At 42.8% G+C, this 25,937-nt stretch overlaps 1 protein-coding gene across 1 annotated transcript in view; it reads left to right on the forward strand.

Moving 5' to 3' along the window:
* LOC124711684 overlaps positions 1 to 25,937 on the forward strand; it is a 316,172-nt gene that overhangs the window by 729 nt on the left and 289,506 nt on the right. The gene's annotated exons all lie outside the window — the stretch shown is intronic.

Consider the following 25,937-nt stretch of genomic DNA (forward strand, 5'->3'; position numbering starts at 1 on the left):
CGTCTACTCCAGCATTTATAGATGCTGACAGCGTAAGGTGGTTAAATCGCCCACAGTATCACCTGTTGTCGGGGAACGAATACGCTATATCTCAAACTAACCGCTGCGTGCAGAAAAATAATGCGACGATGCAATTCAAAAGTACATAATCTTCCTTTTCGTCACATCGTGCCATCTCAGTTGACTGGCAGTTATGCAATAAATCAAATATTACTAGCTGGATCTCTGGCCGGTGTCAAAGGCATTCGTGGAATTTCGTTTGATTTGCGTAATTAGCCATTACTTTGGACATAAAATATATGAGCCATTTCCATGGGTATCCTGGGATACCTCGAAATATCAAGGTGTGGCTCCTCTTTTTGACCCATTGTGTGACGTCAAGTGCGCATCTGTGTCTTGCGTAGGAGTTTGACGAATGCTTCTGAAATGAACTCAACTAACACACCAAACAGACGGACGAAGCGCCATCGACAGTGATACATGCCATGTGTGTGTTTAGAATATAATCAAGAACATTGCTGGATTGTTCAGTACTCAAGACGATTACGATACCACCTCTTCTCTGCTTACTTACCAAGTACTAGTGATGAACGCTGTAAGGACCACTGACAATGGAAGAGCCGGCCGCGGTTCTAGGCACTTCAGTTCTAGGGGACTGATGACCTTAGATGTTAATTCCCATAGTGCTCAGAGCCATTTGACAATGGATGAATACATCCAATGGGTGACTAATTCTGTTCATCTTCCGCACGATTGTGATACACAGAGTTAGCAAATGCTGCTTTAGTACGATACACTTCTCGAGAAACCGTGGTTGAAAGTTTTACGAATCTGCTGAATGCCACATACGAAATCATGAGGAACAGCTCCAGCGCAACCGGTTTAGGGGACCGGCCAGTGATCTGCCCTACGGCCTTCGATTCTCGGCATTTTATTTTTTTTTCTGGTCTTCCAGCGAACACTTGTGTCGGTAGAAAGAGTCATAGTTCTTCGGAAACTAAGAATAATAAAATAATGATGATATTAAAAAGCTAAACTCCGTCCGAACAGACCTTGGAATGCCCAACGGTACCGACTGGCCGCCGTGTCATCCTCAACCATGGGCGTCACTGGTAGCGTCACAACCGAATGTCAGTTTACGAGACCGGAGCCGCCACTTTTCAATCAAGTAGCTCCTGAATTTGCCTCTTAAGGGCTGAGTGCACCCCGCTTGCCAACAGCGCTCGCCAGACCGGATGGTCACCTATCCAAGTGCTAGCCCAGCTCAACAGCGCTTAACTTCGGTGATCTGACGGGAACAGGTGTTACCTCCGCGGCAAGGCCTTTGGCAGTAATGATGATATTGGTAGTGTTATATTTGCTGCTATGTGTAATCGACATGCAGTACGAAATCATTACGATTTCAACATTTATCTGTCTATACATTCAGCGAATTTTGTAGTGAAGTTGTACAAAATTATACCTGCCTAGTGATGTTTACTGTCATCAACAAGTCAAAAATTTATTAAGCGACTGCAGAATGGTTTGATATTGTTGCAGGGCCAGAAGAAAATGTATTCGTACCTGTGTTAAAAAGGACGTGGTTTGCGTCGAAAATTATTTCTGAGGGGTCATCCTTTTAAAATATTATTGAGATGTATTTTTCACCATTAATAATAACAATTAAATGTCTGTTTCAAGTGCACGAATTTATCGATACAGTGTCTTCTTTCCATCACGATTCCTTAGTATACCTCGATTATATCTCGCCACGCATGTATCACGACGATTATCACTACTATTAGTATTCCTTTCCGAAGAAAAATAATTAGTTGTAGCACTGAAAGTATTGAGTGGAAGATCAGAAAAAATTAAGAGACCTGAACAGAATACGAACATCTGGTCCAAAGCCTTAGCCGGTTCACTAACACCAGAGCTCGGCGTCCTGGTGTGATATTCAACATACTAACAAAACTCTGAGCCTCTATTTCTCGAAACCACATGAGAGACACATCGTAGTAGATCAGGATTTGCTACATCCAAAATTGTACTGTTTTACGAGAGATGATCATAATCGGTGAGCCGCAGGATGAGTGTGATCCTGCAGATCTGCCGCAGCTGTGCTAAAATGAAAAAAAAAAAAAAAAAAAAAAAATCTTGTGGTCCGCGTGGTCTTGTGTAACGTTAAATTGTTGGGCACGCAAGCGAAGTGGCTTATTAGCTAGTTCTCATTTTGGAGAAAAGAAGGGCTGTACAATCGAATTCTGATCTGTGACTAATAAAGCAGTGTGGCATCCACGACAAGCTTTCTCCAATAAATATATTTCATGTGACACGATCCATTCGTTTCATAAGTTACGATAGTGGAAACTAGAAACTGGGAATCCATATTGGCCATCCAAGTTTTACTTGGATGTCGGTAACGTGATCAATGGACACGCAATGTGTACGCTTACTAACAGTAGAAAGAAAGTTGCCGTGCGGTGCCTGGCGGCTGGTTGTGGGCCCAGCCGTGTCTTGAGGTGAAAGCAGCGGCTTGCCACGCGCCGACCTTGGAGCTGCCGCAGGGACGCCCGCGACAAACTCCCCTTAGAGCGACCTCCGCGGTCAGGCTAAGCCCGACTTTTATTAACGTCTCCTCTACCGCGCGACAAATCAGTGTTCTTCCTCTTTAATGTCTCTTTCCTCTGGCATGTTTGGAGTGGAGGCTCCCCATCATGCCCTATTCTGAGCATCTTCCTTCGTCTGTTTGTATGTTCATCCTCTTCTAATGCCATCCATCATTCCAGTTCTCTTCCTACGTATTATATGTCCTAGCCTAGTTTTTTTTCTTCTTTCTGATCACTTTCAATTACCTTATTTCTTCAACTATTTTCTTCGTTACATCTTCATTCTTAAGTCTGTCTGTCCACTTCACCTTAAACATTCTTCCCCTAAGGGATATTTCAGACCTTCTAAATATCTTTCTTTTTAACTATCATGATTTACTTCTGTACAACACTACACTCCAGACGTAATACTTATGGATGACAGCACATAGTACGAACCCGAACTAAATTGGAGTTTTGGTTCATATTCTATCGAGATACAACATTTGGTACCGATCTGAGTGTCTGACATCTGGACGTTTGTGTTTTAGTTTCATGTTCCAGGTATCATTTGCACGATAAATAGTTATGATATGGAACGAGTCATTATATATCGAAAACAATTGTTTGTTTGTTTGTAAATAGGCCTCCATGCTGATCACTTGTTAGTTTTTCCGTTTTTTAATTAAAGACAGTCAGATGTTAGTCAGTAATTCCTACCCATCACGATTTATGCATTACAGTAATGGATAATCTTCCACAGAATAGGGAGAGTTATGAAAGAGAAACGCTTTCATTTTAGTTTCTAATTTTACTTTGCTGTCTGTTAGGCGTTTTATATCAGTGGGTAAGAAATCAAAACTTTTGGTTGCAGCATTGTGAACCCCTGTTTGTGCTACATACAATCTTGCTGTTGAATAATGAATGTCATTTTTTCTTCTGGTATTGTCATTATGTACATTATTGTACCTGTTGGAGTGCAGTGGATTATTTACAACAAATTTCATGAGGAAATAACTATTCTGTGAAACGGATAAATTGCAACTCACACGCCGGGCACAAGGCAGGTACGACGAAAAATGTGTTAATAAAATTTTCAGCCAAAGCCTTCTTCAGAATGGAAGCACAGCACTCACAGTCATACAAACATATAAAACTCACCCACACGCGCTGCCTGTTCTAGCCAGAATCTTTCTTAACGGGGGAGGGAATAGAACCAGTGAATAATAATCATCGACGAGAGGAATTTAGAGTATCTGATGCTGCCCCAGCAATCAGCGCGGTATGTAGCCGTGTGTTGTGCGGGGGCAAGACCGTTGAAACAGTGTGGCTCGGATGTCAGAGCTCCTGCGACTTGGAAGACAATGAAAAACGCACGACAGAATAGAAAGAACGGAAATTAAGTAAAGTAAAGGAAATCTAAAGTCAGATGACAGAAAGAAAACAATTACAATAAAAGTAAACAGTGCAATATTAATTCATGTGTACAAAAGAAAAACTTGTTTGAATTGCTCCACTTATGAATGAAATGTGATTCCTTTAAAGTTCAGATTATGTTCGGATCGATTAGTATACCCGTAAACAATCCAAGCTGGCAATTTTGGTGAAACAACTACGCCTCCACACAATCAAAGAGGCGGACAAAGTGGCGGACATCCGCTTCAAGTTTGTGACGTAATGACACACCCCTTCTTTTTTTTACCTCCATTCATTTGGAAGAGTATCAGAGATAATATTACAAGTCAGGTCAGCTTTTACTAAGCTTTGTATATCTTTGTTCTACGCTGATTGCTTCTAATATTAATGATTTGACTAAATTTTTAAATCTGTGCTTCTTAATTTATTTCTTTTAATGCTTGTTATCTTTTCCTTCCCAACCATATAGCGGTAATATAATTAAATTCTATGGGTCAATATTGTCGCAATTACGACTATCTAGGAAATATTCAATACCTTTGCTTCCCTTGGCATGACATTTTTCCAGTTATTATTTTCTTGCGACTTTAAACCTTGGTTTCAAAATATAGTCCATTGAAGAGTGATTTGTCTGAAATTATAATTCGGGAACTAATTTTTTTCGATACCTTGCTTTTATTATTTTTTCTTTTATTTCAAAATCAATAAGTCAGTTCGTCGTAGGTGTACGAGTGCCAGCAAAAGCTTGAATTCCCTGTATAAGACAGCATTTATGACCTAAAGGATAAACAAAAAACCTTGGTGGAACCACCACTTTAATCCATACAATTAAACATTCAGATTACAGGTAAAATTCACTGACTCTTCAGTTGTAGGCGTCACGCGTGCCACTAAAATCACTACGGTAGGTGAAATGGTCACTCAGCACAATTAATGATAAGAATATCTTTACTGTATGTTTGCCTTTTTATAATGGTTCCTTCAATATTTGTGGTCTGTGTTTAACAATGCCAGGTCAGATTTTCACTAAAGCACGGGGGGAATTGTCACTGTGGGAACAAGATAAATTCCCGTATGCACATACAAGGGTCTGTCACAATAAGTAAAACACTCCTGAATAATTATCTGCTCAAGGCCCAAGTGAAGCAATCCACTATCAATAAACAGCCACAACTGTATCCTCTAAGAGCCTGGAAAACAACAAAATAACCACAACTCAGCTCCCTCTGAGTGTGCCTTCAGAGCCACTGTATGTACACTACGTGAGCGTACGGATGCAAGTCTGCTATCATCATACAAAACTCCCAGCCACAATCACCAACTCTTGTCCCTCAGAGCCCATTAAAATACTTCCCTACCATTAAATAACTGCAAATATTTGCAAGCCCGCAAACTATAACTCGCAATCAAAGATCTCCCTACTTAACTTGTACTGTTAAGCAAATTCTAATTTGTTAATCTCGAAACTAGCGAAGTGAATCCTACTGAAATTCATCGTGACAGAAAATTCGAAAACACATAAATGTATCCTGTAGTCTTTTATCCTTACGAGTCAGTTCGCTCCCGGCAACTAGTATCCAAGACTGTCCCGCCACGACACGAACCGACTTCTCGTTAGGTTAAAACGGCACTGCCTATCTGCTGCATATAAAAAGGACGAGAACCATTAAATTTAACAAAAATACAGTGCCACTGTCTCTTCTAACAATTTAAAGATTGTTGGCGCAGGCCGTCGGCTGCACCCTTGGCGGCCAACTACGACGGTTGGCTGTAACCTCTCTGGACTGCGAGGGTGACAGGTTGCAGCGCACCGCAGCGACTCACGTGCATGCACGTACTGCTTCCCTACTTTATGAAATCTACGACATAGTTACGGAACACATATTACACAAATTTTACAAACATTCGATTTAACATTTTTCTGGAAATCAAGACGTTTCCAAATGCTGATTTCAAAAAGAAAAGGCAACAAAAAAAAGTGCGTTTTCAGAAATAACATAGCACAAATTTAGTAACTGTTTCATCTTTTCAGATGCTCCTCCTCATTTGTTCTGTACAGTTACCGTTTCAAGTTATTAAACTTCCCAGGTAAAGAAAGGATTTTACTTCGCCTATCTTTTTTCCGTCGGGGAATGTGTTAACTGGAGATTTCTTCTTGTTTATTCTAATAACTTACGTCTTTCCTGTATTTATCTTGATTCCATACTGATCTTCCCTTCTTGCAATATCTCCATCATCTTCGGTACCTCCTTTTCTGATCCCACCAGCTCTGCTCGATTACCCTAGTATTTTTTAGTCTTTAAACTCTCTCCTCCAATTACAATGCTTCTTGCATCCTCTGTGGCCTTACCTATCAGTTCTTCTCTATACATCTTGAGTGACTTCGGTGACAGCGAGCGTTCTTATCTTGCATCTCTTCCAGTGCTCACCTCTACCGTCTCCTCATTCCGTACCCAGTAACTGTTTGCCTTGCGTACCTTCCCTTTATTAACCTTTTATCTTTCCAGTCTGTACCAACATCTTTTAAATTTCTCAGCAGTAAACGCCAGCTGACTCTATCGACAGCCTTCTCTCAGTCGATAAAACAAATTTACACCTCCTTGTTCATTTCTATCATTCTTTCTCCAATCGTCCTCAGACAACATTAGTTTCTTTACCATTTATGATCCCGAACTGATTTATATTTTTACGTATATCATTCTCCAAATTTCACAGCTAACTTTCGATAAATGAATTAAAAAGGAAACTAAGAGTCCGTTAAACGACAAGGATTTCTAGAAATTACAAGCCATGTTTAATACAGGATACTATCCAGTTGCTTGCTGAGAGCTTGGATGGTCTTGCGGCATCACCGGTAACAAACCAGCCAGAAAAAGTCGCATTAGCACAAGCTGACCTAGTGTCACATTTCGTGAATCCACAGGTAGAGACATAGAGAGCTGAATGAGGGCAAACAGAGAGGAAAAGATCAACCGAAAAAAAGAGAAAAAAATGAGAAACCGACGTCCCGGACATAAGCAGGCAGAAACGACTAAAACAAACGGGATTCCCCTCGTTTACACACTCGCACAGCTGTAGCTTGCAGACCAGAACTTACAGTCGTAGTGATTAGTGATTACTGATGATTGTATATGCACACTTCGATTTTATATTATGGAAATTATGAAATTGTGTTTGTTGTTATTATGTCTCGTCAGTCCAACAAATATCCACACAAGATTAGTAAAAACTTGGGAAAACTTAAAGATGGTGGCTGTAACGCTTCATGTGTCCTATACAGTCCCCCCCCCCACCCTCACCCCACCTGGAACACCACAGAATGTACATACAACCATGTGAAACCGACACAATGCCGGCCGGGTTGGCCGAGCGGTTCTAGGCGCTACAGTCTGGAACCGCGTGACCGCTACGGTCGCAGGTTCGAATCCTACCTCGGGCATGGATGTGTGTGATGTCCTTATGATAGGTTTAAGTAGTTCTAAGTTCTAAGGGACCGATGACCTCAGAAGTTAAGTCCTATAGTGCTCAGAGCCAAACCGTCACAAAAGTCCTTCTTTGTACATCACATAGGCTTGAATGTCGTTAAAGCATTGACTCTTCATGTGAATTTCTAAACTTTATCGTTTTGTAGTAGTTTTGTATTGATGACATCAAGTCTCGTCACTCGTTACGATTTTGTTTTTCCAGAAAAGGACTGTCCGTGTTTTACATATCAATCAAGTCGCGGCTGGCGTCAACGCGTAGCTGCTTTTGTTTAGGAGTCAAGCTGTGCAGGACCAACTTTGCACACACTTTTCTCTTCTTTAAGGCATTCTGGAGAATGTCTTGATTTTGAGATGTTGCTCCACTGTGATCTCTGACTCACTACGGCCGCACGTTCACAACTTAATACTGCCTGCTCACCACTGAATGGCCGAATGCACATCTGTTGCACATAGTTGTCAGTTCAAACTGCAATCGTACGTCGTGCGATGAAGTTACTTATACGCCAGAATTAAAATCGGTCTCGGAACTATTTGGGTGGACGGTGTAGTTCTCAAATTAACTGCGTGAGACATGTATTCCTCAAATTTTCGGAAGCTTGCTTTTCAGTGATTATATTTTTGAACTGCAATTTCTTGGACGTTATACTAAAACAATGTACTATTCACTGATGCAAAAAAAGTATTATTATTGCCTGAAAATATACTATATATTTTACCGTAACCAAAAATTTTTGCATTCTTATTATATTAAAACTTTTTTATATTTTATTGTTATAATTAAAATCGTAGTCATGTGTGGCATGTTAAAAATGGGACTCAGACATAGAGTAAATATCTCTGGAGTGAGCACACACATGTGCAGAACAGATTATGTGTTGTCAACATACATTGCCGGCCTGGTCACGTGATCTCGGGACGTCGTGCGTGTGTTCGTATAGAGCCCTGTATATTTAGAATGTCACTACATCCCTAGTACAGACGGACTCTTTTCGTACGTGTCGTGGATTATTTGTATATGTTGCGCAGACATTTTAATAGTATCCATTTGATACCGGGAATAAACCAGCTACGTAACTTTTAAGGGTAAGTGATATTACATTCAGCTTCTTTGCGATAGGTGTCATAGTTCAGATGCACTCGATTTTTGGTAGTTTTTGGTATGATACCGCACTTTATAGTATTACAGAGCCTCAAGTACATTTTTGCAGTGATAGTCCTGCAAAACGACTTGACAGTACGTTAGTACTTTCGCACGAATTTACCACACATTAGCGATTATATCCCTGCTAATTCGTCCTTTTTTTCTTGTATTTCTGCGTATTTATTTTCTCGTTTTTGCGACCTAAATCACAATTTTTCTTACTGGTGGCACTTTGAGGTATTTATTTAACGCATTTTAAGTACTTGCTCCCAGTTCATTAAATAAATAGTAGACTGAGTAATCTATATACATAATTGACAAGTCACTGATAAATGCATGGAGGATAGTATTTACTGAAACAACTAACCTTATCCTTTCCTGTTCCACAAGCAAACTTACGAGAGGAAGCGATTGTTTGTAAGCTTTTGTACGAGCCGTAATATCTATTATATAGTCATAAAATCGTAGAAAAATAGGTCTACAGAATCAAGTCTTAATTATAATGCGTCTCGAAATTTTTAAACATATACAGTGTCTCTTACTAAAATGAAAACTATAATTAGAGCTATATGGAATGTACCCATGAAAAGTTACTACTATCCCTCCTTTCACATATTTTTATTTGCATCCGTAGCAACAACAGTAATTCACCATCGTTATTACACTATCAGCAAACGGTGAAACACAACAAAAACTCTTGGTATTATAAACTTCAAACGCTGCAGAAAGCACACACGCACAGCGAAGTCCCGAGATCACGTGACAATCCTGGTTTAATGGTGACAACATGCACAGAACGCAATGCTCACTCCAGAGATATTTACTCTATGGACTCAGAGCAAGTTATATTTGAGGGGAGGGAGACAGATTGTACTCCCCTTCCCCACCCACCCGCCCAGAACCGAAGCCCGGATTCGCACTTGACCTTACTGGATATCAACAAACACATTCTCTGATTTGGAAGAGGAGTGTTCTCACAAGCGAAATTACTGATACGATACCCCAGGAATACACGGTAGCGAGTTCTTTAGAATGTCGCGCTATGTCCACTCAAGTATGTGGTACATTACTGGTAAAATCAATTAGTCAGTTACATAGTCAAGTATTAAAATCCACATATCGTTTAAAAAGACGTCTTTGTTAGACCCTTTTGAACATATGGCAATACATTCATCTTATTGTTTCCAAGATGAGTGGTTAATTAATCCTTTCGTACCCACTGGCTACAAATGTGTACACTAAATTTTGCTGGCTCTTAGTTGCAACACAAATATTTTCCCCAGTGGAAACCTCATGTACACATTTGTAAATGTTCAATCTTCTTATCACGTGTAAGTGCTACCAACTATTGTACTTCACTATAAAAATATAGCAAGTCAATGTAGCAGTGCACCGCAGTGTTCGGTTAGTTATATTCCGCTGTATTAATGAAGTTTACAATTGTTATTTTGCATGGTAATTATTAAATGATCAGTTTATTTATTACAACAGTGAATATTTCAAAATTAGTTATTTTAGTCCATAAAAATAAGCCAATTGTTCAAAGTATATTTTGAAAACTGGAACATATTTTTGTACAAATGTTCCATCTACAATCATTAAAAAAATCACCTACGATCATTACAGCATAAAGAAACATTTTCCTTCCTCCAGAAGAAATTCAGGTCTGAAAGCGTTAATGTCACCAGTCATACTTGTGTCCTTCTAGCTGAAGAAAGCTGTTCCGAGCTTGACTTCCCGACTTGAGAAGCAGCTTAATGAAATGAGAATCAGCTGAGTAAAAACGGAAAAACTGGTTGTCGTATGTGGATGGCTGACCTCTTAACCCTTTTAGTGCCAAATACGATCTGATCGTGATCCAGATTTTCGGCGAAAAATGTCAGTAACAATCTGATCGTGATGCCTTTCTCATTCGCTAGGAAATACTAACAACTTTGCCTTCAAGCGCGGAAAAAATGAATGAGAAAGGCATCACGATCAGATTGTTACTGACATTTTTCGCCGAAAATCTGGATCACGATCAGATCGTATTTGGCACTAAAAGGGTTAATAGAAAACAGAATCGAGCCAGCCTTTCGGGGCTCATTCTCCCCAACACTATGGTTAGGAGGCCTGATACCTGATTCTTTTAAACACGTGTTATCACTGTCGCAGTTGTGTCTAGGATGGTAGACAGGTCTCAAGCCAAGCAGACGGTTGCCCTTAAGCAAACGTACCAAACACATGAATTCAAAATATATTGCACGTAAACTGATATTCCACAAGTTTCACATATTATTGGATCACCTCGTCGGAGGAGGGAACTATGTCTCAATGGGCAGTGGCCTGTTGTTGTGGATTAACATGAGATTAAAGGAAGGGGTCTCTGAAACAGCGCATAGTTCTCTGTAAAGGCACCAAGGGGCTGACAACCTTAACTTACCCGTCCACACAGATGGTTCACACTTCACAATGCACTTCGCTCATAACACGACGTACTGTGGTGGGATTTGGGACACTGGGGTATGTTCTTATGATCATGACACGTGCGACATGTTTTTTTTCCGCCAGCGGGTTTAAGACTGGTTACTTTCGCTGGGAGCAGTTGCGCAAGCGTGTGTTAACGACTTCGGTCACAGAATTACAACGATCCGGTCTTCATAAAGTTATTGGGATAATAGAGTAGTACTACCATGGGCACAGTCAGAGAAGACGGGTGGTTAAAAATTTGCTAGGCACTTTCCTGCAACTTAGTGGTATGTATCGTGCTATCCTTTTTCCTCAACCACTACATCCCTCTCGAGATTATCCAGCGTTGTAACATTGTAATTGCGACTGTGCCGTAGGATCGTCCTTTTTGTTTATGGTATACAAGATCCGGTATCCAGGTCTGGTGGAAATGGTTTTTGTTCAGCCTTGAGCTGATGGTCTTTCTCTAATTGTCAGAAGTCATTTGTTGTCAGAGTCTACTACGTTGGCTTAGAGGTAAGTTACTCTCCCATTAGTGCAGGTGGCTCTATCACAGCACAGGCCGGCATTGGTGTTTTAAGTACCTTCTTGCTTCCCACTGGGGAAGGCGATTGCATGTTTCAGTACGATCGAGCACCTGTCAATAATGCACGGCCTGTGGCGGAGTGGTTACACGACTATAATATCCCTGTAATGGACTGGTCTGCACAGAGTCCTGACCTGGATCCTACACAACACCTTTGGAATGTTTTGGAACGCCGACTTCGTGCAGGCCTCACCGACCGACATCGATACTTCTCCTCAGTGCAGCACTCGGTGAAGAATGGACTGCCATTCCCCAAGAAACCTTCCAGTGCCTGATTGAACGTATGCCTGCGAGAGTGGAAGCTGTCAGCCAGGCTAAGGGTGGGCCAACACCATACTGAATTCCAACATTATCTATGGAGGGCGCCACGAACTTGTAAGTCATTTTCAACCAGATGTCCGGATACTTTTGATCACATAGTGTATGTGCTTTTGCGGGGAGTGAGCTACCAACCGTGCTACCCAGTGTCCCCTTGCGGACTTACTCGGCTAGCTCTGTAGGGTATTCAATGGAAGAGGAATGGACGTCTCTAAAAGGGGCAGTCATAGAAGTTGGAAGGGAAACATACGTTCAAAGAAGATAACTAGGAAGAAACAGTGTGTAACAGGAGAAATACTTCAGTTGATCGATGAAAAAAGGAAATGCAAAAATATTCAGGGAAATCCAGCAGTGCAGAAATACAATACACTTTGACTGAAATAAATAGGAAGTGCAAGGAGGCTAAGGTGAAATGGCTACATGGAAAATGTGAAGAAATCGAATAAGAAATTGTTGTAGGAAGGACTGATTCAGCATATAGAAAAGTCAAACAACCTTCGGTGAAACTGAGAAACAAGGATGGTGACATCAAGACCGTAAAGGAAATTCCACTGTCAAATGCAGAGGAGAGAGCCGATAGGTAGGAAATGCACTTTGTGGGTCTCTATGAGGGGGAAGACTTGTCTGATGCTCTGATAGAAGAAGAAACAGGAATGTATATAGAAAAGATCGGTGATCCAGTGTTAGAATAAGAATTTAATGGACTTTGGAAAAACTTAATATCCAATAAGGTAGAATCGATAGATAAAATTCAATCAGAATTTCTAAAATCATTGTGGGAAATGGCAACGACGACTACTCACTTTGGTGAGTCGAGCGGTATTCCACCTAACTTTCGGAAAAACAGCATCCACACTATTCCGAAGATTACAATAGCCGACAAGTGCGAGATTTATCGCACAATCAGCTTAACACCTCATGCAGCCAAGTTACTGACAAGAAGAATGGAAAAGAGAACTGACGATGTGTAAGATGGCGATCAGTTTGGCTTTAGGAAAGGTACAGGCATCAGAGGGGCAATTCTGACGTTGTGGTTGATCATGGAAGCACAGCTAAAGAAAAATCAAGACGCTTTCACAGGATCTGTTTACCTGCAAAATCGCTCGATAATGTCAAATGATCGAAATCTTTAGGAAAATAGGGGTACGCTATAGGGAAAAACGGGTACTATACTATACGTACAACAAACAAGAGGGAATAATAAGAATGGAAGACTAAGAATGAAGTGCTGGGATTAAAAAGGGCGTAAGGCAGCGATGTACTGAATTGCTTCGATGACTTCCATTGATCCGATTTGATGGGGATCCCAAACACGCGAGCAGTACTCATGAATGGGTCGCACTAGTGTTCTATATACGGTCTCCTTTACAGAATGACTACAATTTGGTAATATTCTCCCAATAAACCTGCGTCGACCATTCGCTTTCCACACTACAATCCTAACCTGCTCGTTCTATTTCATAGCGCTTTGCAACGTTACGCCTAGATATTTCACTGACGTGATTGTGCCAAGCGGAAAACTACTAATGCTGTAATCGAACATTGCGAGAAAACGGCTTCAGACTCCTGATCGCTTTACAAATAAATTAATGCTTAGAAATTTAAGCATGTAAGTGAGAAAAAGATTGAAATTATGTTAAAAATGTCTTGGAAGTTGCAAAGTGCTCTAATTATCAAACAGTGGGTGAGTACAGTCTGTGTAATTTGCACTGCGTTTTAAGCGTAGGCTAACTTTTCACGGACCTCGAAGTTAATGACGTCATATCTCGTGAACTAATCTTGCTGTGACATTCTGTGGTGTATGTGGATACTGTCTGCAATAGAGTTGGTAGTAATGAATTGATAAAATAAAAGGTCTTGCCCTGATGCTGAAGTTTTACTGCATGAACAGCGAAAACATAGTAAGCGATAAACTGTTTTCCTTTCACCATTCCGTGGAGGGGGTGCCGGAGAGAAAAAAGAACTTTGGTAAGGGTTTGAAACTATCAATAACGTTCGTTCAAAGTCACTACGTGCTCTCGTATTCAAATACTCAAATACTGAATGAAGAAAGACTGGATATTTGCGGGCGGTGAGTTATGTCGCTTCTAGAAATGTACATAGTTTGTTATTGTAGTACTTGTCTTACTGCGTTAAGCCTTTAACATAAGATTATACCACTGCAGAGTACGACAACGTGGAAAGGTCGTCGAGCTCGTGACTCATTTTACCTGACCTTGTACAGTCCAGCACTATACCGGCGAGATGTTCACATTAGCGTTTTTGGTCTCGAGACGCCCGAGACGTGCATCGTCCGAGATCGTAAACGCGTAGAGGCCACTGTGTCACAGGTAAACAGCACGTACCGCGATATGAGGAACAAGAACGACCGTGCAGAAAATCTTTTCTCAGTTCAATGCTGGACAATAACAGCCGGTGGGCACACTCACCATCCAGTAACATCTCCTCGGAATGTAGTGCTGACATCATCACACCGCACTTGTACGTCGACTAAAGAAATGGTTCTGAGCACTATGGGACTTAACATCTATGGTCATCAGTCCCTTAGAACTTAGAACTACTTAAACCTAACTAACCTAAGGACATCACACAACACCCAGTCATCACGAGGCAGAGAAAATCCCTGACCCCGCCGGGAATCGAACCCGGGAACCCGGGCGTGGGAAGCGAGAACGCTACTGCACGACCACGAGCTGCGGACAAAGAAATGGTTCAAATGGCCCTAAGCACTATGGGACTTAACATCTGAGGTCATCAGTCCCCTAGACTTAGAACTACTTAAACCTAACTAACCTAAAGATATCACACACATCCATGCCCGAGGCAGGATTTGAACCTGCGACCGTAGCAGCTGCGTGGTTCCGGACTGAAGCGCCTAGAACCGCTCGGTCACACTGGCCTTCCCACAGCGGCCGGAGCTAAAGAGAGGTCACAGGATTAATAGGGGCGCAGAACCACTGCCACTGAATACTCGAAGCATGGAAAACGTCTGCTGAACTGACAAACAGTAGTGTACAATGGTAATCTCTGACGGCAGGATAATAGTTCATCAAAATCCACATGAGTACATCAGTGCAACGCAGTGCATCGTTCTCGCAAGTTGTGGAGGTATTCTCGCTTAATGGATGCTGACGTGAGATAAAATGGGGTCTAACAGGTCTTCAATCGTCGCCTACTAACGTACGTATACAGTTCGTGGCCTACTAGTTTCGGTGCCTCTAGATCGCGGGTCCCGTATTCGATTGCGGGTTGGGTATTGGGTTCTTCTGTTGCTTTAATCATTTCCTCTGATCTTCATCAGAAAGACGCAAGTCGTCGGAGTGGCGTAAACAGGAAGACCTGCACCAGGCAGCCGATTTACAGACCAATAACGCCATGCAATCATTTCATTTCACCAACGAGCGACATCGAAACCTACTGTCGATCATGTGCATCCATTTGTTCACTTGGAGTACCGCGTAGGCGATCTCTGAGTTCAGTAAGATAACGCGGGAACCATCGTTCCCGAACTGTATCAGATTTGTCTGAGGAACACACCACGGTGTGTGCCACCTCCACTCATCAGATCTCTTGGTACCCTTCGCCGTCCCCTGTCGCCATCCCTTCACAGGTCGCCTGACGTTAATCCAAGCATATCGGTGACACCATCGAGCATGACGCGCGTGTCTTGGCCCGAACTCTTCTGGGCGGCGAGTAAACTGTCACGGAAAAGGACGGGTATCTAGTGGAGTACAAAACTGGGAAGGTGGCTCTGAGGCAGTTGCTCATTACGATACAAGTGTCAGAGATTAAAAAGGAAAAATCATTTGATCTACTCCATGTGTAGAGAAAGTGATAATCTCTGCGGCCATAACTATTCAATAAATTTAATAAATACGATGCGGGGAAGAGTTTGAACGATTAGCAAATGGTGCTCATCGCTTACTCCAAGGTAACATTTTACGGTCAGAAAACACACCCACAATGAAAGTATACTCACAGCGTTCAAACAGTCCTCCGTCTCGTCCTAATTGAGAAAAGTTGCGCAGTGCTAACACGCTGGACTCGCATTAGAGAGGATGGTGGCTAAAATCTTAGTTCGACATCCAGATTAGGATTTTCTGCGATATACCTAAACTGGCTGAGACATATGCCAGGATGGTTCCTTGGAAAGGGCACGTCTGGTTTCCTTCTCGACCTTTTCCAATCCCGAGCTTATGCTCTGTCCCTAATTGCCTCGTCAACAGCGAGACGTTAAACCCCGAGCTTCCTTCTTGTTTCGTCTCCTACTTTCAAAATGGTTCAAATGCCTCTGAGCACCATGTGACTTAACTTCTGAGGTCTTCAGTCGCATAGATCTTAGAACTACTTAAACCTACCTAACCTAAGGACATCACACACATCCATGCCCGAGGCAGGATTCGAACCTGCGACCGTAGCAACAGCGCGGTTCCGGACTGAAACGCCTAGAACCGCTCGCCAGAGCGGCCGGCCACGTCGGTCAAGGGGCCTGAAGATAGCGTAGTGTAACGTCGAAACTGGTAGTAAAAGTATAGAGGGCTGAATGTGTTTTAGATTTGACATTTTATACTGAATAACCGAGGTTCCGCAACCATCCTGTATAAAGATGGACTTACAGAGACAGGGATCAGATCTGTGCTGAGGATTATGGCCACATTGGTTCGGTACACCGGCCAGCCTGGGAATGGCGCATTTCCATTCTCGTTTAGGCAAATGTTGGGCTGGTCCCCAACACCCACCTCAGAAAATACCGTACACAAACAGTTAAAATATTATCACACACATAACAAAATGTACAAGATTCGCAGACAGACGGCGCACACTACTTCCCTCCCTTATGTTAACAGTTGACTGTTAAGATAGGAAGGGCATACGACCACAAAGTCATAATAAAATGAATTTACAGTTCACAAATATGATGGGCGTTCAGTAAGTAATGCAACATATTTTTTCTGAAAGCAAGTTGGTTTTTTTGAGGATTAAAATGTACTATATTATTCTCTACTCTTTTGGCTACAAAACCCTATTTTTCAACATAATCTCCTTTCACAGCGATGGCCTCACGCCACCTTACACATGGTACCACTCTACTGGTCCAGGTTGGAGCCAACGTCTTGCTGCATAAATAACATCCTCATCATCCACGTACTGCTTATCGCGGAATACATCCTTCGTTAGGATAAACACGTGAAGTCGGAAGGTGCGCCGGCCGTAGTGACCGTGCGGTTAAAGGCGCTGCAGTCTGGAACCGCAAGACCGCATGCCTCGGCCATGGATGTTTGTGATGTCCTTAGGTTAGTTAGGTTTAACTAGTTCTAAGTTCTATGGGGCTAATGACCTCAGCAGTTGAGTCCCATAGTGCTCAGAGCCATTTGAACCATTTTTCGGAAGGTGCGACATCCGGGCTGTAGGCTGGATGAGGAGGAACAGTCCATTGAAGTTTTGTGTGCTCGTCTCGGGTGCGCAGACTTGTGTGAGGCCTTGCGTTGTTATGGAGAGGGAGAAGTTCCTTTGCATTTTTATGGTGACGAACACGCTGAAGCTGTTTCCTCAGTTTCAGGAGGGTAGTACAGTACACTTCAGAGTTGATCATTGCACGCTGAGAGAGGACATCAGACAGAACAACTCCTTCAGAGTCCCAGAAGACCGTCGCCATGACTTTACCGGCTGCGGGTGCGGCTTTGAACTTTATCTTCGAAGGAGAGGTGGTGTGGCCCCATTCCATGATTCACAGTTTTGCATCCGGTTGGAAGTGATGAACCCATGTGTCATCGCCTGTAACGGTGTTCGACAAAATATTGCCACGATCAGCCAAGTAACACGCAAGCAACTCTGCAGAGATGGTCCTTCGTTCCTTTTCGTGATCCTTTAAGTGGCAAGGAACCCAGCAGAAACTTTGAATACCCCATCCGGTGCACGAGTGTGTCACTACTACCAACACAGACGTCCAGTTGTACAGTGAGGTGTCTGTTGCGATCTGTCGAATACGTGTCCGCACGTTCCAACATTGCAGGAGTCACAGCTGTGAGCAGCCGGCCAGCACGCTGGAGACCGGACAGGTTTTCGATGATGACAGACGCCTCGCCCAGCGACCCACCGTGTTATTGTTCGCTGCCAGGTCTCTGTAGACATTCTCCAAACTCTTAAGAATATCTGCGATGTTCTGGGTTTTCACCAAAACAAACTCAATGGCAGCTCTCGGCTTGGAACGCACCTGCGTTACAGAAGCAATTTTGAAGGCTACGTAAGCACCGCCGTCTATCGGAACTTCATGAAACTGTAGGGACTGGAGCAGAAGTATTCCACGATGTTCCACAACAAATTCCGCATACAGAAACTGGCCGAGGAAATAAATGTTACATCGCTTATAGATAGATGTCTGCCTATTACACATTACGACTCTCTTCAACTGTCGGCGGTCTCTGTCAGTCAACAGACGAGGTGGGCCTGTACGCTTTTGTGCTGTACGTGTCCCTTGACGTTTCCACCTCACTATCACATCGGTAACAGTGGACCTAGTTATGTTTAGGAGTGTGGAAATCTCTCGTGCAGACGTATGACAAAAGTGACATCGAAGTCGGTGAGTTCCGCGGAGCGCCCCATTCTGCTCTCTCACGATGTCTAATGACTACTGAGGTCGCTGATATGGAGTATCTGGCAGTAGGTGGCAGCACAATGCACCTAATATGAAAAACGTATTTTTGGGGGGGGGGGGTGCGGATACTTTTGATCACATACTGTATCTGGGCTCGAGCTGCGGTCTCACATTTAGATTTGACATGTCTCCCGTTACCACTGCTGCTTGAGTTCTGCATTAGTAAATACTATTCCTATGGTCGTATTACGCAGTTTCTCTGTGTCCTAAAACCATGAGCGAAACGGAAAACATATGTTTCCACTAATTTTTGTTCCATTATACAGGGTGTTACAAAAAGGTACGGCCAAACTTTCAGGAAACATTCCTCACACACAAAGAAAGAAAATATATTATGTGGACATGTGTCCGGAAACGCTTACTTTCCATGTTAAAGCTCATTTTATTACTTCTCTTCAAATCACATTAATCATGGAATGGAAACACACAGCAACAGAACGTACCAGCGTGACTTCAAACACTTTGTTACAGGAAATGTTCAAAATGTCTTCCGTTAGCGAGGATACATGCATCCACCCTCCGTCGCATGGAATCCCTGATGCGCTGATGCAGCCCTGGAGAATGGCGTATTGTATCACAGCCGTCCACAATACGAGCACGAAGAGTCTCTATATTTGGTACCGGGGTTGCGTAGACAAGAGCTTTCAAATGCCCCCATAAATGAAAGTCAAGAGGGTTGAGGTCAGGAGAGCTTGGAGGCCATGGAATTGGTCCGCCTCTACCAACCCATCGGTCACCGAATCTGTTGTTGAGAAGCGTACGAACACTTCGACTGAAATGTGCAGGGGCTCCATCGTGCATGAACCACATGTTGTGTCGTACTTGTAAAGGCACATGTTCTAGCAGCACAGGTAGAGTATCCCGTATGAAATCATGATAACGTGCTCCATTGAGAAACTAAAATGAGCTCTGACATGGAAATTAAGCGTTTCTGGACACATGTCCACATAACATCTTTTCTTTATTTGTGTGTGAGGAATGTTTCCTGAAAGTTTGGCCGTACCTTTTTGTAACACCTTGTATAAGCAAGACAGTTCACGACCTTAGAGAAGCCACAGAACGCTAGCAGAAACGAGATCGACAGTTTTTCTCTTGCTGCTAGGTTATACCTCTAAGGCCTTCAACCACAAAACCACATTAACACGAACTGCACTTTGCATTACACAACTGGCCATTAGCAAAGACGAGTAGGCCCCTAATTGCCGTGTGTATGACCTTCCACTTCTCTCATTTCACGGTATGAAGAAATCTATGCGGTGCTTCGTTTACAGGTTGGCGTCCTCGTTCATGACGCTCTCAGCGTGCAGCGAAGTTCCTACATCATTCGAAGCATGCCCACAGGACACTGTTGTCTTCGGCTTCTTTTATCGGAAGGACTGTCTTCTGTGCTTATTGTAAGCAGTAATGACAGAGATTGAAATAAATTCTGTGTGCACCTTTGGCCAAAAATAAACATTTGTTTCATTACAACGAATGAATACTTAATGTTGTAGCATTTCAATTTGTTTCATGACACTCATCTGGGTCGTAAGGCAGCATCTAACTACTGACAAAAAAAGAACATCATTAGATAACGTAATAATGACTGCGACCAGTCATTTATGAACTGGTTTTATGTAAGTTAAGCATTCCGTTACATTATCTTATGAACTTTACTGGTTAACACTTCATACTGGTATTATAACGGTATTGTGATGAATTCTGTACTAAAATCCCGTTTTCTCAAGAATGTACTTGGAAATATATTACATTGATGATTGTCACATTACGTTCGTCTATGTTCAACTGAACAAAACCAGTTTTATCACGGTGAATGCTATTCGCATTTATACTTCCAGGTTAGAAACAGCACTTTCGGGCATCCTATAACGTAATAAAAGTTCAAATTTTTACTTACAAGCCGGCCGAAGTGGCCGTGCGGTTAAAGGCGCTGCAGTCTGGAACCGCAGGACCGCTACGGTCGCAGGTTCGAATCCTGCCTCGGGAATGGATGTTTGTGATGTCCTTAGGTTAGTTAGGTTTAACTAGTTCTAAGTTCTAGGGGACTAATGACCTCAGCAGTTGAGTCCCATAGTGCTCAGAGCCATTTGAACCATTTTTTTTTTTTACTTACAAGACAGATGAACCCAACAGTACTTGTGTGATGCCCCGTACGATGCCACTTCGCTATTCGACATAATTTTCTGAACATTATACACAGTGTAATTTAAATATGCCTGACTTACACTGAGGTGACAAAAGTCGTGGGATGGCGACAAGCACGTATGCAGATGGCGGTAGTATCTCGTACTCAAGGCATAAAAGAGCAGTTCATTGGCGGAGCTGTCATTTGTACCCAGGTGATTCATGTGAAAAGGTTTCCGATGTGATTGTGGCAGCCCGACGGGAATTAACAGAGACAGGCGCCTGGGACATTCTATTTCGAGATCCGCAACGTCAAGAATACCAGATTTCAGCATTACCTCTCACCATGGACAACGCACTGGCCTACGGTGTTCACTTAACGACCGAAAGCAGCTGCGTTTGCGTAGAGTTGTCAGCGCTAACAATGAAGCAACACTGTGGGAAATAACCGAAGAAATCAATGTAGAACGTATGCGGAACGTATCCGTTAGGATACTGCGGCGAAATTTGGCGTTAATGGGCTGTGGCAGCAGACGATCGACGCGGATGCCTCTGCTAACTGCACGACATCGCCTGCAGCGCCTCTCGTGGGCTTGTGACCATATCGGTTGGACTCTAAGACAACTGGAAAACCGTGGCCTGGTCGGATGAGTCCCGATGTCAGTCGGTAAGAGCTGATGGTAAGGTTCTAATGTCGCACAGGTCTCATGAAACCATGGATCCATGTTGTCAACAAGGCATTGTGCAAGCTGGTGGTGGCTCGATAATGATGTGAGCCGTGTTTCCATGGAATGGACTGGGTCCTTGTTTGGCTTCTTGGACATCATTTTCAGGCATTCATGGGCTTCATGTTTCCGAGCGACGATGGAATTTTTATGGATGACAATGCGCCGCGTCACCGAGACACAATTGTTCGCAGTTAGTTTCATGAACATTCTTGACAATTAGAGCGAATGATATGGCCACCCAGATAGCCCGACATTGATCACACCGAACATTTAAGGGACGTAATCGAAAGGTCGGCAAAACTTTCGCAATTATGGAAGGTTATAGACGCAGCATGGCTCAATATTTCTGCAGGGTGCTTCCAGCGACTTGATGAGTCCATGCCACATCGAGTTGCTGTACTACGCGGGGCCGGACGGGGTGGCCGAGCGGTTCTAGGCGCTACAGTCTGGAACCGCGCGACCGCTACGGTCGCAGGTTCGAATCCTGCCTTGGGCATGGATGTGTGTGATGCCTTTAGGTTAGTTAGGTTTACGTAGTTCTAAGTTCTAGGGGCCTGATGACCTTAGAATTAAGTCCCAAAGTGCTCAGAGCCATTTGAACCATTTTTTGTACTATGCGGGAGAAAGGATGTCCGACACAAATGTTCAAATGTGTGTGAGATCTTATGGGACTTAACTGCTAAGGTCATCAGTCCCTAAGCTTACACACTACTTAACCTAAATCATCCTAAGGACAAACACACACGCCCATGCCCGAGGGAGGACTCGAACCTCCGCCGGGACCAGCCGCACTGCCCATGACTGCATGTCCGACACAAAGTTAGGAGGTGTACCATGACTTTTGTCACCTCAGTGAATTACATGCATGGTCATTTACAGTACTGTCACAAGTAGATTTCTACTAAACCTTATTATACATATGGAAACTAATCATATTGTTTTTAGCTTGAAAGAGATATCTTTTTCCATGATATAATGACTTAGATACAGTTTTGTTATTTGTTCTTTGGTGCCTAAACCCACCCATGGGCTACACCACCCCACTCTACAGCCCTAATCACTGTTGGTATACTGTTCCATAGAACTGCTGAGTTCCTTATTCAGTTGGACAATTCTTTCTGGGAGTTTCAATTTTCACCAACGTTAGTGCATAACAGTAATCTTGTGAATAACTTCTCTGAGGCTATTGCACATGACGCAGTAGAGCACAAGACGGTAGTGTTTCTAAGGAGCCGTTTCTGTATGTAATATAATTTACCCATTCTAGCGCTTGGTGGTAAAACTAACAGATGGACTTAAACATTATTAAATTAAATGCAATGGGAATAAAGCTACATAAGGCCCCGATGTCTTGTGACTAAACTGTCACTAAGTATTTAATAACACCGTCAAGAGAAATTTAAGGCGGAACAACCACATCAGCCTAGATGTGTAGAAGGCAGATCCCTCATCGAGACATCGATAATCGAAGGATATGTAGTTCTCCTATGAAAGATGTTACTCACAAAATTCTATTTCGAGCAGTTGATGTATAGTGTTCGTTGATCTGGCAGCCTTAGCAAGGAAGGGACAGAAACTATTCAAGAGAAGCGTGACTCATTAAGAGTTTATTTTGTGATCGCGAGAGAATGACTGAAACGGTCAACAAACGTTAGCGGGAGGCGCTATACGGAAGGCGCCGTGCATCCCGGAGCGCCAAACTCTTTAAATTCCGAGAATCCCGTCTTCCAGTAGAGCCAAGAAACATTACTTCCTGCAACAGTAGGGTTCTTCCTGGTGACTACTTGTGGCACGGGAAGCGGAGAAACCAAACTCTCCGCAGCACACCGACTGCCGGAGGGCAAGGTTTGGTGCGGGGCAAATAGTTTCGCCTTCCACACACAGCGCCGATATCATTAAAGTGCTAGCGACATCGTCTCGAACTTCTGTGAAAATTTTGGAAGTGATACATGGCAGCAACTAACGCTTAAAGGGTACACCAACGCAAGGAGTAGAGAGTGATCACGAGTACGGAAATGCTTCATAACTGGTTTCTAACCAAACATAGGACAACACATGGTGTTCACTAAGTAACGGCTACTAAATGCTACTTACAGTACTGCTAGATATGAAACATTGTTAACAGCTGTACACAAAACACTTTCGGCATGACGCTTTCTGAGTTTTGCCGACTTTTCGAAAAAGGGTAGTTAAGAGATATGTCAACAAGAAGGAACAACCCCTTCTAGTTGTTAATGCTCTTTAATAACATTAGAGCGCGTCATCTTCGAAAACTCCTGTGTTGTCTGCAATTGAATTCAGAGAATGCACAGTCCTCGAAATAATCTGGACACATCCACTAACACTTGATAGCTCAGCAGTCACTAAGCTCAACGGACAAAACAGTACACATCCTATTGAAAGAGCACTCTGGTCGCTTTGGAGGGCACTGGGTTTTGTAGAGCTGATGTCGGGCGGCAACATTGTCCTCCACCGCTGGCCTACGGACGGGGAAGGGGGGGGGGGGGGGGAGGGAGGGCACAACAGAAATATGGAAAATCCTAAAACACAACACGTTACCGTGTCTAACATGGTGTAGGAAAATCGTTGACATTCAAAACAGCTTCCAGTCATCTAGTAATGGACAAATATAGCTCCTGTGTGGTTTAAAGGGAATCTTATACCATTCTTTCATCAACATAACGGCAAGTTCGAGTAAGATGGAGGTGGATAGCTATCATTCACCCTTCTCTCCTCAGTAGGCAACAAAGGCTCAGTAATATTGTGATCAGCAGGGTGTGGCGGCCAGGGGAGAAGCGACAATTCATCCTTGTGCTCACAAAGCGAGCTGTGTGAACAGCGCCCTGCCGTCTTGGAACACAGCACTGGACAACAAACGCTGTACGAAGGGATGGGGCTGATCAGCCAAATGGTCACATAACGCTTGTCAGTAACGCTAGCTTGCAGAGTAGCCACGGGGCCCATGAGATACCACGATATGGCTGCCCAAATCATCCCCTCCCCCCCTCCCCCCCCCCTTATTCACTCCTGGAAAGTAAGTTCTGCCAGAACTTGGAATCAGTGTGAAGCAAGACTCATCCGACCAAATGACTTTCTTCCACTGTTCCATAGTACATGTTTATGTTTATGGCTTTGGCACAACGTTTTTCTGTTACGGGCATTGCTCACTGATGAATGGTTTTGGAATTACAGCTCACGATACAATTCCTTGTATGGAGGTCGCTTCCTACTTTTTTTTGTTTTTTGTTTTTACTGATGAGTGTCGCGAGTACGGCATTAGTTCTGCAGTGACTTTTGGAGCTGTCAGCCTTTTATTTTTCGTCATAATCTTCGTCAAAATCTTCGTCAATAACCATTCGTCCCGATCATTCAACACACACTTTTGCCCGCGTTGTGACTTAGCGGATGATGTTTTGCCGCTTCTCCTGCAGTCGGTATAATTCTTCGATATGTTGCCCCTTGAAACACCAAAAACTCCAGCTACCTCAGTTGCTGAGGCAGCCACCTTACGAACACCAACAGTTTGCTCACGTTCAAATTCACTTACCTCCGATACAATGCACGCATAACTGCACAGCACATTGTTGTGACCACGGCTGAAAATTGCAACGTATCGTGGACGTGGCACGGATGTCGTCTGTGGTCAGATACGACAGCACAACCTGCAGGCTTGACTATCACTGCATTTATGTTCACGCATGCATTACTCCCGGTGTTTCCACTTTTTGTCGATTTCCTGTGAGTCGTGGCTGTATGGTGTCTATCTGCCAGACGGTTGTATGGAATCACATGTGGGTCTCCATTCCTGAAATGTACAGTAGGAGAACTTTGGGGCGGAACGGAATACTTATTGTTTAACAGTTTTTGGTAAAGAAGAGAACAAGAAAACACCTCTTAAAGATATAATAAATCACCTTGTAGTATAACCTAACGTACCTTAGTTGAAAATCATTTAAAACTGTATGTTTTGTATTTTTTGCATTTTTAAAAGGAATGCTTCCACATTGCTCGTTCTGTCCCAACCACGGGACAGACAAGGATAACAATTGTTTATGAAATGATAGAATAAACAATGAAATTGTTGGCAATATCATCTTCAAAAAAGGCGTAAAGTTGTTTAATGAACAATTTAGACTAAGGAATATGGAATCTTAAAAAAAAACTTTTAACAATCAAAATATTTCAATGTTGTCTTGAAAAAGATACAATTACTTTAATGCTTAATACTAAGTTACTGTTACTTTATTGAATTCCATTGCTCGTGCACCAGATGTATTTTCTGGCTTGCGAATAGACAAGATTAGGATGCCTAGTAATAAACCCGGTAACCCAATCCCACTCAGATAGACAACTTTCTTTGTCAAATATGTGTATAAGCTATTTATTTGTGCTATCTTATTGGCTAATGATCCGACAATATGTTTTATCGTTGGAATAAAAAGTCTGGACTCCATTGACTTCAGGTACGT

This window comes from Schistocerca piceifrons, chromosome 1 (assembly GCF_021461385.2).
Source record: "Schistocerca piceifrons isolate TAMUIC-IGC-003096 chromosome 1, iqSchPice1.1, whole genome shotgun sequence".
Taxonomy (NCBI): domain Eukaryota; kingdom Metazoa; phylum Arthropoda; class Insecta; order Orthoptera; family Acrididae; genus Schistocerca; species Schistocerca piceifrons.